This window comes from Gallus gallus, chromosome 3 (genome assembly GCF_016699485.2).
Source record: "Gallus gallus isolate bGalGal1 chromosome 3, bGalGal1.mat.broiler.GRCg7b, whole genome shotgun sequence".
NCBI lineage: Eukaryota > Metazoa > Chordata > Aves > Galliformes > Phasianidae > Gallus > Gallus gallus.
Genome location: NC_052534.1, coordinates 19,024,777 through 19,040,042, shown reverse-complemented (window position 1 = coordinate 19,040,042; position 15,266 = coordinate 19,024,777).

Here is a 15,266-nt window from a genome sequence, read left to right as displayed (position 1 = left end):
ATTTATCTGATTCTCAGCCACTTCAGCTAACTCTGTTTGTTAGCAGCAGCCACAAACTCATCTTGAAATGTTTTGGGTTTTGTTTGTTTGTTTGTTTTGTTTGTTTGCTTGTTTTTGTAACAAGAGGTAGGATTCCATAGTACGTCTCTCTCCATGCACTCTGCAATATTGTATTATCTAAGCAAATAAGAAGTAGAGAGCAGGGAATTGCAGCTTTTCTTTTCTAGCCCTTCAGCAGCACAAGTCAAACTAATAAAGCAGATTGGAGGAAGGGATGCAGTGTTGGATCACGCTTCCAGAAGATGGACGGATGACAAGAAGGGCTGAACACCTTACCTTCTCTTCCATGTGCTTTATCTGGGATCTAAGGGGTGCATAGCATTTCTTGACGTGAAAGAAAGAATATGTTTATGCCAGATTGTTTAGTGCTATTGTGATAAATTACAACAAATGGACCCTGTGGTCTGTGAATATGTGTTTAGGAATGCAACTTGGGATAAGCAGTGAAAACAATCCTAGGGGCCATTTCACCACAGTTACGCTCCAGTCTTACAGTGGAGCCTTAACTGATGTCAGTAAGTTTATATTCGTGTAAAACTGTGGTCCTGCAAAAACTGGCAAATATTAATTTTCACTGTATTTTTAGTTACCCAGTTACATGCTTTTTACATATATGTAATCTGCCAGCTTTCCTATCAAAGGCAGTACTCAGTTTATACTGCTGAGAATACTCTGCAACTCTGTCTGCTTTATTTCTGAAATCAATGAGTAACAGGAGAGTTGGAAGTGATATGTTGATTGGATCTTTTAGATAGGAAAGTCACTGTGGTGCCTATGATTAAAGAGGAACAAAGTGGAAGGAACACATTGTGCTAAGAGAGATTTTACAGTGTGCCGCTGAAAAGATGGAAGTTCTCCCATGATAATAAGATTTATGCAGAATATTTCGATGCTGATTTGCCTTTTACCATCACTAATACAGCTTCACCAGACTCTATCACTAAAGTCCTTGCTTCTCTGCTTGAATCAAATTGTGGTTAATGAATGTGGAATATTCAATATAGGAAAATCCAAACCATGTAAATGTCTTGAAAACCAGTTTTTAGGCCAAAATCTGCCTCTTAGATCAGACGAAATAGATTCTGTGAGGAGCCATGAGTTCTGGAAGAAAATAAACCAAGAGGTTATGTAATTATATGTGGTTATAAAGTAGATGTGAAGTAATGTAGTTGGCTTGTCAGTGGGTATGGGTGTAACAGTAATTTCTTCATCTGTATAAAAATAAAATTAAATGGAACAGAAAGCTGATGAGAACTTCCAATCAAATTTGATATGCTCATTTAATGAAGTAACCTGCTGGAATCTAAAACAGAACCCCTGGGGTATAAAGCTTTCTTAAAACATATGGTGGTCCAAGAAAGAAATCGTTTGTTTGAATGATATGTTTTAGTGCCAAAGCAAGATGATAGTAGGGAGGAAGGTTCAGTGGTCACTGATCTTTGGTCTCAGCACTCTTAGCCCATACTGTAGGCTAGTCTCAGTTAAAAGATCCACACTAACTGCGTGGAATACTTTTCTATAAGAAATGGAGCAAGGTAGATTCAAATGGCAAAAGGGAACCAAGTCTCATTTTGTTCTATGAAATACACCACGAGGCACAGAAAGCAGTTCTTACATAATTAGAGGTGGACCAACCCCAAATGTTAACACGAGTCTGCATTTTACCAAATACACAAATCAGGTATTTAGAGTTCTGATTTTCAAGTAGTCTGGATCACTTTTCCAAAACTGAGTTAGGCTCAATTCCCACAACTGGTTTATAATCAAACTTTAATCACCAGATTCACTGTTGGGACATAAAAGGCTTTTACATGTGCCAGAGCTTTTTTTACACTCGAGTAACTCTTAGGCAGGTAGAAGTCTCTCAGAAGAGTTGGATTTTTCCCAAGCACAGAGATGTGTAAGTCTAATTGCCATTTGTAGTAATGGCAGTCAGATAAAGCGTCCCTCCAGATCGAGTTCATTTCCAGGGGACTGGTAGTGGGATATCAGACTTCAGGTCACTTCACTCTTCAGTGATTAAAGGCCCAGCAGCATGGGACAAAGTGATGGGTTTTTTTGCCACCTGATGGAACCCATGTGAAACAAATCAACAGCTTCATTCCAGTTCCTAGTATAAACTTGTTGGCTGTCTCCAAGGGTATGCAGACTAATTTCATTCATCAAAAGAGGAAAATATATATTTATCAGGAAAAGCGTGCTTTTTTTCCCTTTGGAAAAATGTAAATACCAAAGACAAAACATGCTGCAGTTCATGGGCAAGTTATGCATTCCTCTGCAGTGTGTAACCTGTTCTCAAAGAGGTGGTCTGGATCAATTTGTGAACATTCGGGAGTGAAAGCTGGATTTAGAGAGACTCTGAAATGCAATGTTTCCTCCACTTCTGCAAAACTTTCAATCACAAAAAAGTCAAAGGATTGTAAATAAGAATATGATCTCACTTTTGCTCTGATACCCAGTTATGATATGTGCAACACAGAAGGTGAATCACCACAAATCTTGGCTCTCAAAAGACAGCCAGATGATGTACGCAGAGCCAGGTCACAGAAAGCAGAGTGGGAAAGATGAATACAACAGAAGGATTATGTCAGCATAAAGTATATGACCTAAATAAAGCCACAGGATAAGTACACTTTTTTTTTTTTTTTTTTTTTTTTTTTCTGTACTTTATGCTTTGGCCTTGGCTATTGTTCCATACCACAAAGGGCTGTTCCCATTTCTTATCCTTTGCCTTGCAGTAGAATCATCTTAGGGAGGAGGGAATTTACCTGGGAATAACAAAGTCACACATACCTTGAATGAGCCATTAACAAGGCCTTAATAAACTTTTCCAGTAGCTATGGGCCGCTAGCTTCTTCCCTGACCTTGGTCTTATGTTATAGTATTAAAATGTCCTCCACTGCATTGCAACAACAGATGATGTCTATCAGGTAGTTGAACTTCCATTGAGTACTCCAGGAACTAAATGAGAAAATTCATGTATTATAACCATGGGTTTCTCTAGTGCCAAGTCCCTTCCAGAAGCCCTGCATATCTAAGTGCTCTTCAGGCTGGGCATAAAGAGGACCTCAAACACTATGCCAGCAATGGGTAATCTATGTAAGTAATGCAAACATACGGTGTTCTGGTCTCCACGAGGCTCTCAGGGTTGCACCCAGACAACTGTCTCACTGATCAGAACACCTTCCCCCGGTGAGCAGCGCAGGACCAATCAGTGACTCGCCCACCACTGGGGAAAACCTATCCTCAGAAGGTGGTGCATACATAATTAGAGCCTGCTTTAAAATTTGCACGGGCCTGCAATGTTCATATACCTTTTTCTGTATTCTGAAGTCTCTCGTTCTATTTGCTAAGTATCTTTGCACTTTCTGGACCACTTCACTAGTTATATTCTTAGCAGTCTTACTGTATGGCCCCAGGGAGTCAAAAAAGGAAATTTCAGACTATTTCACTTCTGGGTTACTCCAGCAATAGCAGGTTGTTTTTGTAACTTGTGTTGCTAAATGCAGGAAATGACTTTTGGAGGCAACAGAATTGAACTGCCTGGTCTTATTCCCAGCTCTTGCATTAGCTTTACTCCAGCACAACTGTTTCAAGAGGGGACACGCCAGCATTTAATGTCATTTGTACAAGAACAGACAGGCTGTTTGTCATTTCACTCGTGACTTTGCATACAGCATGTGTGTTTGCAAAAATGTTTGAGCATGGATTGCCACAACAGCCTACATGAAAGCATCTGTATTACACATTTGATTTTATATTTGAAACCTAGAAAAATATGAATATGTTAATTTTCCAAAGGAGGAAATTAATCCTATTATTACTTAGACTGGTACATTTAGCAAGGTGTTGCTGTCATCCAACAGTAATGAAAACAATATACTTTCATACTGGATTCAATTATGGCATTATACTTATTGAACGTGTATTTTATACTACTACAGATAGGGGAAACTATCCTTTTCAGTTGCTTGTACCTTTCTTGGATCACTTTTCAGGCTGAACTTTTGATATTGAAGTTCAGCCTAGAGATAAATTTATGTACAGAATTTTATCAGGCTTTGTTGAGAGATCTTTGACTTCTGAGAGAACAGGCAAATATATTTGCCTTTTACTCTCCAATCAGAAATGCTGTGCACTCATAGCTCAACTTGAAAGCTGAACTCAGACAAATGCACTCAAAGTTGTTGGGGTCATACAGTTAGATTAGTATATCAGTTTTCATTTCAAACATGAAAGCAAGTTTCCAGTGTTCCTGACCATAAAGAAACGCTTGAAACCATGAGCTGTTTTGAATTAACACGGTAACATCTACTTGAATTTGCAGAATAACTGGAACAAAGCACTGAGCGAAGTGGTGTTACTTGTGTATCTCCAGTTAAGTGCTCTGCTTAGAGGAATGACTTCTCCTCAGTGCCTCCGGCATTCAATAGGAAAAAAGTCTCCCAAGTGAAACAGTTTTCTTCTTTCTCTGGTACTGAAGAAACAAGAGCAAAAGCTTCAGGTTTTCAGGTCCTTGATGAGAAAAACAAGTAGCTAATCTAAACTGCTTTCCATCTGGCCAATATTCTCTCCAGAAATTAAAAAGTGTATGTTTGCAGCATGAGGTGGTCCATCCATACATATATACTAATGAGAAGTCCTCCTGGAATCAGAGAAGTCCCCTTCTCTCTTTGAGAGGAAGATCAAGCACCTCAGTGCCAACTCTCTTCACCATCTAATGGGAAGGAAAGGCAGACTACAGTTCGGAGCTGTGCTTCTCACTTCCAAGTGGTCTTTTGTTTACAGCTGATGTGTTCAGACATGTCTTGTTGTCAACCACTGCCTGACCTAAGAGAAAATCTAAGCATGAAGGAATCTTATTCAGCAAAAAATGACCGCAAAGAACAAGAACTGCAAGCTGCATCTCCAGAGACAAGCAGGCAGAATGAGAGGTTTTAATCCCAAACAAAGACCTACTCAGAAAAGTGCAAGAACACTGACTATCTCTGTTAAGACACTTAAAGAAAAATGATGACATATCTCTGGGCTGGCCAGGCACTGCGTGGGAGTAACTTCTTTGCAGTGTAGTTCAAGCTTCCTCATGAGCTTGCTTTACTTACTGGTATGCTCCTGTCTCTGAGCCTTGATCTATTTCTCCGATCTTTTTTTCAAGAGTAAAACTGTATAGAATGTGTTCGTCTAAAGGGATGAAAAGTAGCTAGCATCCAGATAAAAATCAAAGGTCAGTCAGACTCTTTCTGTGTGAAACACCATTATATCCATATTTCCTGCTGGAAATAAAACTACGATTCTTTTGCTTTATTCCAAATCAGTTGTAAATTACTAGATGTTGCACAGTCAGCATGTCTGCGCTAAAATAATTCCTAATTTGTACCAACAACCTTTCTATTTGTTAGTTTCCATCAACACACACTGTTAGAAGCAGGAGACAATGGTCTTTGATTTCTAGTGCCAAAAAGAAGAAAAAAAAAGAAAAAAGCAAGCAGAGACACTGGGAATATTATGGGCAGCAGTCTGATCTGCTTCCGGAGGCTGTGTCAAACCTGATTCTTGCATATCTTCCTTCTGCAGCCTGTCTTCTGAGATTTGGATAGTTATCCAAATAGTCAGAGATTGCTTAATAAAAGTAGCTAGTGTTGCTGTGGTGCCTGGTGTTGATTTTTTGTGTGTGTGATGGGGACATCACTTGGAAAAGAATATGGAATTGAACTTAGTCCGTCAAATCTACAAACAGAACATCAATAACTAGGAGACATTCATATGACCTTGAGTAAAGTGCTTTGGCCTGTAGCTATGTTTCTTAAAGTAGAAGAAGCCTCTCTATCTCCTAAGCTTGGAATACTGTTCTACAAAGTATTTCTTTGGTTGCTGGTCCCATACACCCCTCCAGAAGTCTGCCTACCAGAAACCAAACAGACCCCTGAAGGCACCTTTCATGATGGAAACAGACTGAAAGCCAGAAAACACTTAGATCTTTTTATAGACTTGGCAGCCTAAATATATTCACAGCTAAAGAATACTCATACAAATGGAAGAAACCCATATGCAGTGAACAAGTAGGGCAAAAATATTCTTGAACTGAAAACCAAAGAAGACGTCTCTGCAGAAAAAAATATGGAAGAGGGATGTTAAAAAATGTTAGCTCCAAATAAATCATGTAGCTGACACTGCTGAAAAGCCATCAAATTTCCACCACTGAATTAACAACATTTTTTTGTTCTTAATTATTGTATTATTGCTTTTGTAATACTAAACCTGATGCATTCAGCCTTCAAATCTAGCACTGGTTCCGTGCTTAAATGAGAAATATTGTGTTTTTATGTTAGTAGTTTAAAGCAGAAAGCAAACAGAGATCAAAGTATCATGAGAACTACATTTAATTATAATAGCTGCCACAAATGCCAGAGCAAGATGTGGCTCTTTCATAAAAGAAAACACAGTAAAACAATATTATGCAGTTTACAAATTCCATCAAACCACTGTACAAATAAACAATGCTACTGAATCACACAACAAATCATCTTACAATTAGGCCACACAAGACCATCTGGTTTACAAACCAGCCTACGAGCCAAAGAGGAAAACTTTGAAGATAAATATTGCCATATGTGGAAACCCAGGAAAAATATTACTTACTAGCACGGAGCATCATTTTGAAATGTAATTCTCGGTGGGAACTGAAGATTTCTTACTGAGGCTAATACATTTTGCAAGAAACTTCACAAAATGGAAGCAGAAGGTGTTACAGATAGGCCTGGAGACTAAAAATAATGAAAGCACTTTTTGAAGTAGTTGGGATTTAGCCCACCCTCTGGTTAAGGACAAAAGTTCATTTGAAAGTTTTAACATTTTATCTGAATATTTGTCTAGTTGCATAAGGGAAATACTCCATTGTTTCCCAGTTAAATTTTTCTGGTAATGTCAAAAAGTAGCATTCTGTCTACATGAGATTTGAAAGGCTAAAATAGAATGAATTTATTGCTCATTATATCAGTGTTCAGAGGTTCTTTCACACTGATAGAGAGCTTCACTGAATTTCAAGGCTGAAGAGCAAAATCTATCAAGGCAAACAGATATACAAGACATCTGCTTTCAAGCCATACAATGGTTGTGTACTTTAGGAAATTTAGCACTTAGGAAATGCTGGAATTCAGCATTTTCTGAAAATCAAGGCACTATAAGGCACCTAAAAATAGACACTAACAATTAAGATGTCTAACATCATCTTTCAGAGATTTTTACTAATGAATACATTGTGGGTTTTTTTTCCCCAAAGTCAGTGGTGAGTTTCCTTTTAGTATCACTGATGCAGGACCGGGTCCTTGAGTGCAATGATTAAATGGTCAGAAAGGGGGAACATAAGAAAAAGCAGCAAAACATAAGAAGTAAAAAACCAAAATCAGTGTCTATCTGTCCAAACAAGAGTTGATTGAAATAAGAAATACAGAAGCATTTCATTTGTTTGAAATTTACCATCTCCATGCAGCTCTGCTGGTTTGTTCACAATTTGTTTTGCTTTATGCCATGAAAGACCATGCAACATGTGAAGAGGTTTATCTCTCATTCTTTGAAACAAAGAATGAAAAAAAAGTTGAAATATTTAAAGGGATAGTTTAGACATTTATAGCATGATAAAATGCCTTTTAAACTCTATTGGTTTATATGCATTATATAGGGTATAAAATTGCTTGTAAGCTTGTAATTGACATCTCTGACTCATTACATGTTTTCTTTCTGTTGCAGGTATTTCTTGTAAAGTTGATCAAAGGCTTAGATTCTCCAGAAAATGGCTCATATGTTAAGAATAACTCAGAAGTGCTGAAAACACAGTTTTATTCTTGAAGAAATGCAAATGAAATCTGTATTCTTCGTACTGTGGTTTCAGAGGTGGGTTTAGTCAATGTTTTTACAAACTAACCAAATGCAATTAAAAATGCTCTCCACTCCTACTAATTTTCATCCTCAAACTGTGTGTAATATCCCTACAGTTACCAAGCTTTGACTTTTTTTCTAATCTGTGTGTCCAGTACATCACCCTTTAAAGAGATGATGCAAAACTCGTGGGGCATTTGGAAGCTTTTGCTTCATTTCTATGAGATATGAAGTCAGACATGAGTGTTAGACATCACAAACTATCCTGATGCACACTGAACCTTTGAGCTGGTTCTCCGCCACTTTAGTTCAGTCCAGTGATTTCAAGAGAGATCTGATTTACATCACTACAAGACTTAACCAGGCCCTGATAAACCAAAATGAGAAACAAAAGTGTTGTCAGCTCAATTATGAGTGGTACTATCTTTGGGACATAAGAACTTGTAATTCATCATGTATTCAATAGATGCTGCATAGCACAGGAAACACTATTGTGTATTGCACATATTGTTATGTCAAGAGAATCTTATCTCAATCAATCTCACGTGTACTTTCATCGCACTCAATGAAATTCCTGTAAAGGTTTCTTAGATCACAGTGTCGAAAAAAATGTGCCCTTCTCTAATTTGATATATAACAATTAATTTTCTCTTAGCTGTTGGCTGATTTCTTACTTACATAGAGATGCAGTCTCTGTGTATGCAGGCTATTTGGACTGGATAGTCAGAGCAGAATGGGAGATCTCACTCTTTGGTAGCCCTGGGCAATAGTTTTTGTAGAGATTTGTCTGTTGTTATGTAAATGTCTGTCACTTTTAATCAAAAATAGATCCCAGCAACAGCTCTGTAGAAAAAAAAAAAATGCTGTGTGAGAGAAAGTTCTTCACTTAAAAGTACAGAAATTAAATTTTCTCCTTAGAAGATGTTTATCTGTGGTCTTTTTAACAGACCTGCAGCAGTTTATCCTGGCTGAGGAACTGCCCTTCCCTGGTCAGCAGTGCTACCCCTGAGATGGTTTAAAACACACATGAATCAAGGAAGGAAGATTTTGGGAAGGAAAATCTGGAAGGAGTGTGCCATGGCAGGGCAGGGTAGGCAAGAAGGGTGCCTGGCACTTGTAAAGCAGGACATGTCTTCTTGTGTGTTTTATTATTGCATTTCTTGCTCTGCTACCTCCTGTTTCTCCGTGTTCCCATCAGAGAGCAGGCCTCAGGAGTGGCCACCCCAGCCCTTAGAAGGCAGACAAACAGAGAGAAACCTTCTGCTGCTGAGTGTTTGGTTTTGGCTGAAATGCCAGCAAGAGATGAAATCTCTCCCATCTTTGCAGAGGCCTGTCTCTGAGCTGTGCATGTTGAAGGGCACTGACTCATGGTGAGAGACATCATCAGCTCCTACTTGCCAGGATCCCAGAGGGGATTCCCAGCCACCTCACTCATGCACAATGCCGCTGGCATTCGGTGGCTTGCCCAGCGTTATTTATTTGATTTACCTCTATTTTGTCTGGAAAAGACTCATCTGTTTTTCCTCCCACACTCAGGTCTTTCTCTCTGCTCCTGCCAGATCCTATAGCCAGACGTTTTGGAGGAACGTGTTCCTTTAGAGGAATGGCCAGCCTGTGTCCTCCAGGAGGTTGTGGGACAGGGGCCCACCATATGAGGGTATGGCTGGGCTGCAGGGGTGGCCTCAGTGAGAAGCTGTGACTTTTGGCCACCTGCAGAGACTGCAGGGTCACAGCTTGGCTCTGAGAGGGAGCTTCATCCTTGCATCCGGCAGGGCCACTGCCTCACTGCCAGAGACAGGTGGGACAGAGGGAAACAAAAGTGTGGTGGTGACGGAACACTTCTCCAGGGGATAAACAACACCCCAACACCCCACACAGTGTCACATGAACTCACAGAAACCCAAGAGATGCCCCTCTTCTCACCTGAGGCTGCCCTCACACCATACATAACATGGAGACAGGGAAAGGGAGAGGGGGAAACGCACGCCCTCTGCACCCAGACAGGCTGGCTGTCAGCGTCCTGCTGGCATCCCTCCAGGCAGGTATTCATTACATAGATCCAGCTTTTTAAATGCGATAGAAATGAGAATGGTGAGCCTAGTATGTTTTTCTTCTTGTGAGATGAGGGGGCAGAAGGGAGGGAAATAACGTTTACCTCATAATTTCCCTTTCTCTTCCCCCCTCTGTGTAAGCCACATTATTCTTTCTGCAAAGGTACTTGGGGAAACTTGCTAAAATTTTCCCTCATGCTTGAAATTTACTTACCCTGGGTAACAGGAAATGTGGAGTCTTGTGATGTAGATTGTTATACCAGATGGTAATCTTAGCACATGCTATTTGTGTAGATCGGTGGTGCAAGTGAGTCATCATTTGTAGCTGACCTTCACTGCTGTGAAAATGCTTCTTTCAACAATAACAATAACAATAACAATAACAAACATCGTTTCAGTGCCGTTTGGGACAGCCCAGCTGGAGGATAGCTGTGTGATCTGTGGATAGTGAAATCGGGCTCGGTGCTCCCCACAGAGCCTGGTTACAATGCGTCATGAGTGGGATCCAACAGTCATTATGAGTCTTTCCATCAGCTCCACCGAGCTCTGGATCAGGCCCAGGTGGTGTTGCATCACATTTCTGTACAGCCTCCTGACGTTCCCCTCCTGCGCTCCTCTGTTCGCAGGCAGCACTTTCCCATTTTCTCCTGCACTGGAGGTACTGGAGGCTGTGCAGCTACCTGATCACATCCAAATGATGGGACCAATTTGCTGCTTTTTCCACAATCCCTCTGTTAACACTGAATGTAGGAAAGCTGAAAGACAGTGAGACGCATTACCCCTGAACTGCTTTATGCTTGCAATTTTTGCACCTGGAGGAGAGCTTTTACCTGAGCCAGGTAGTAAAAACTCTTGATATTTTAATGGAGGATATCAGCTTTTGCTGGGGCAAAGTGCAACATTCATGCCAGCTCAGCTTCACAATCTCTTCCCATTGCCTTCACATCCTCTGTAATTTTCAGGGATAAATCTGAACATAAGTTTCTGCCACGGCGAATCTGCAAATCAAAGCCCAGATCCTGCAAAAACTTTGTTTTGTGTAGAGCTGGGGCCATGAATAGAAATTACAGTTGTTACCAGTAATGCCACTGCAGTCCTGTAGAAATCCAGACACATTATTTGACTACACTCTTTCCTGCAGCAACGAATTCCACATTGTGAAGAAGTATTTCCTTTCATTTTCCTGACGATGTCCCTGCGCTATGGGATTTCAGACAAAGATTTATACTCTGCTCCATTAAAATTAGAACAGTGGATGTTAACAGAAGGGGTTTTCTGGCCTTTTGTAACTATCAATAACTCAGCCCTTACTAGCTGTCACAGCTTTCCAGAGCCATTCCTATGCTCATTTCAGTACTTACTTCACTGTGTCCTAGGAAAAAGGGTAAGGATTTCAAACCGGATTATCGACTGTACTGAGAAAGTTGTCTAATAAAATAAAGTATTTTGGTAAGGAGAATTCAGAAGCTTATTGAATGTCAAACTTTTCCAGAATGATTACAAATCTCATCTCATAGAGTGAAAATCATACTGGCAATTAGATCAAGAATGGCTGATTAAATTCCTTAGGCTTCCCAAATTGCAACAGTAGTATTTGTTTCAAAGATCTTATAATGACTGTATTTAAAAGCCTGATATTCAATACTTTCCTCTAAATTGCTCCTGATGTCAAATCAGGGTACACAACATTCTGCCTACAGCATATGCTATAGCAGATCCAAGAGTATGACCTTCGTGGCAGCATGTACATCACTTGCCTCGTGCTAATCTTCTCTTTGAAAATCAGAGTAGAGGGATTTTGTAGAAGAGGTAGTGGGTCTGATTAAAAGCCTATGAAATCAATGGAAAAACTTTCATCTACCAAGGATGTTAATGGACGTTGGACTAGGTCCCTTGACGCTGATTTTGCTGATCACAATATAAATGCCTGTCTCCCAATGCTGTAATGTACTTACTTCCTAACTAGGAAAGTGTAAGCGACACACACATTTATCTTAACCTAGTCTACATATTTCAGCTGCTTTGATGTCACTAGATCAGAGGATCTGACAAAGCAAGAGCCAGCTGCAAAGTAAGGAAGTCTTTAGAGAGTAGTGAAATTATATACTTCTTCAGTGGCCTTTATTGTTCAAGAGAGTTTCTTATTTGTTACTGTCCTGCTCGTAGCAGTGATAAAGTGTTCTAAAACTGAAGTCCATTCTGTTGCTCTCACATCCAATATATGCAAACCTTTTAAAAGGCAGAAAAATTCCTGATGTTTGAAAAAGTTGCTTTTGGTGCCAAAGCAGACAGAAAACGTCTATGCTCCTGTAGAAATGCAAGGGGAATAAAGCTGTTTCTAAGGGGATAAATGTCTCTCTTATTTCCTATTCCCTGTTACTTTGGTTACTGTTACTTTTAAACATTCCTAGCATTTTGCACTTAATAAAAAAATGGCAAAATCCCTATTCATTTCTAGACACTATTTTCAAACCAAAGCTGCTTGTGTAGAAGAAAGGTGTAAACACCAAAGTCCATCCCACTCCAGTACAGTAACACGTCCTAGGTGGAGCTCTTGCCACTCTTCTTGTTGAAGGAAAGAAAGAGAGAAATAAAGAAAAAGGGAAAAATATAAGCAGGCATGATGCCTTGAAAAATGTAACCATAAGGCTCAGAGCTTTGTCCATTGTCTTCAGGCTCACAATCACCACCAATTGCGTTCCTTTCTCCTGTAGTTTAGCCCATGATCTGGTTCCTACATGTGATCATGCTATGACATTGTGTACAGTCCTCAGTTGTAGACAATGCACAAAAACAGCTGCCAGAGGAGTTATTCTTGCAAGGTACAGAACTAAGTGATTTGGTCTTGGTGAAGGCAGTAATTAATTATAGCCTGTCTGTTGTCTCGTGTATCCACCTATCACCATCTATTCCCCTCTGCTGCCAGTCTTTCACCCAAAACTGCTACTTAGAGGAAGTAAATGGCAGGCAGAGCCACAAACCAGTGTGTACACATCAGGATCCTCAATCTTCTCTGTGTGCAGCTGCATTAAGTCAAATTATGATGTCACGTTAAGAAATTGGCTTTAATCCTAATTCTAATAATGCTGCCACATGTTTTGCTATTGAGTTGCAAAACAAGATTTTTGTTGATTTTGCTAATTTTGTTAACAGTTCCAAATTACAGGGTATCAGTACTCTCTGTAGTTCAATATTGTACAACCTGTTTGTTCAAAGAGGTTACCAATAGGAACATCTCCTTCTGAAGGCCTTGGTTGCTGTTCAGTAGCTTGTGTTTCTTTTATTAAGGAATCTATTTCAGCTGCATATGTAATTGTGCTAAAGAGAAAAGCAGTGCATCTACTGTGGCACGATCTGAGTTTGGTTCTGTCAAGCAGGTTACAGACAGTGAAGGGCAAGCAGAGCACCAGTTTCCCACTTTCTTAAGACATCCTTTGTTCTCTTCTGCATGATTGGAAGAAAGATAGCTGTCATCCTGTAATTTTTAGCCTGAAATGCTAGTTGGACAACAAAGTGTAAAGCTGAGTGGAACTGCCAACATACAACCCAACTTGTCTGCTAGAGGATCCCACTTGCATCCTCCCTGCACTAAGCCAGGCTAAGCTGGGGTCGGAGCCCTGGGTCTGTCACCATCACTTCCCATTTGATTATTTGAGGATTATTTCCATTGATTCATTTTCACTTTCTGCATGGGAGTGGGCTGGCATCTGCAGTGTCGTGCAAGAAGTTACTGGATATCTGAAATATTTTATTTCCCTCACATTTGCCTGTGACCAGCCATAGATTTGTGTCATGCAAGGCAGACTGCCTAAGGTTTTATTTGCATTTTTAAAGCCTGTGAAAGCAATGAGGAGCTTTCATCACTGGCTTGCTGATTCTGAAAGCATTTTAGTTTTCATTTAAGAGTAGCATCTGTCTTTGCACTGTGGCTTATTTTCGTCTTCCCTTCCTTTCCATTCCCTTTCCTTTATAATGAAATTCATTATTTATTTTCTTCCAAGCATTACATAAAGTAGCATCCCTGGCTGAAGTATCTACAAATATGGCAGTCTCTGATGTTCCTCATTTGTCTGTCATTAGTAATATCCTTTAGTAACCTCTGGCTAGGACATTTTTCAGATATGCAGTTCTTCTGGTAATTTATTTACTCAGGGTAGTTTAATTCAAAGGCAACATCTGGATTTCAATGGAACCCAGTCTTACAGCTTAGCTGACTGAGGTACCACAAAGGTCAGGAGAACTGCCCGTGGTGATACTTCTGTTCCCACTGAACTTAGGACCTTCCTGCCTCTAAAACACAGTGTTGTAACTCATCTCTCCTCAAAAATCATATTCTCCAAGAACATCTTCTTTCATCAGACCCTGCTTATATCCTTCCTTTTTCATGTTTGCTTTTAGGCCAATTGTATCTGATTACCATATCAGCCCTGCAGGATGGTCTTAAGGAAGCACTGCTTGACCTCTAATTTTGGTTCTGCATTTGCTTCCAAATAATAGTTCATACAAAACTTTTATTGTTTTGTAAAGACCGCAGACAGTGCTTGAAAGTGTCCTTGAAGCCTGTGAAAAATGGTTTTCTCTTGCTCACAAATTTCTGAGATGCACAGATATTTCATCATCTGTGACTGCCTTGTGAAATCATGTCTTGTTAAGAGGTTTTTGAAGCCATAAAAATCCATACAAAATAAAACTGTATTGTCTTCAGCTATTGTTTCTGCACTAATTAAACATCTCTCTGAACAACCAGATTCGGGATCGTGTAAACTCCATAATAAACTTGTAATGAAAGAAATATTCAAAGCCTCAGTGATTAATGAGCAGATGTTAACAGGCAGTGCAAACTTATGGGAAACCATTTCTAATAGTGATGTCAACAGAGAACAATTCACAGACATAATTACTAAAAAATTATCAGAGACTTCCTTGTCAAGTATTTTGTATGTTTATAAAGCTGTTGGTGACTCACTTTAAGCAGTCTGGGAGACTTATTTGATTTGGAATCAGGGTTTTATTATAGCTTAGCTGTTATGTAATAGTTTACTCAGACTAAATGGTCAGCTATTCTTCCATGTCAACATCGTCCTTATGTGTGCACTGAGGTTCCTTATAAGTCTCTCAGCAAATCATATCTAACTACTTTTCCATACTTTCACCCCTGGAATACAGTCCTCATTAAAGCTGAGTACTAGAACAGCCCTTTGCTTAATTACCCGTTAGATTGTCTGCCATTCACTATAAAGTTCAAGCCCTGAAGTACTAAGCACCTTGTGCAGTCGAGTT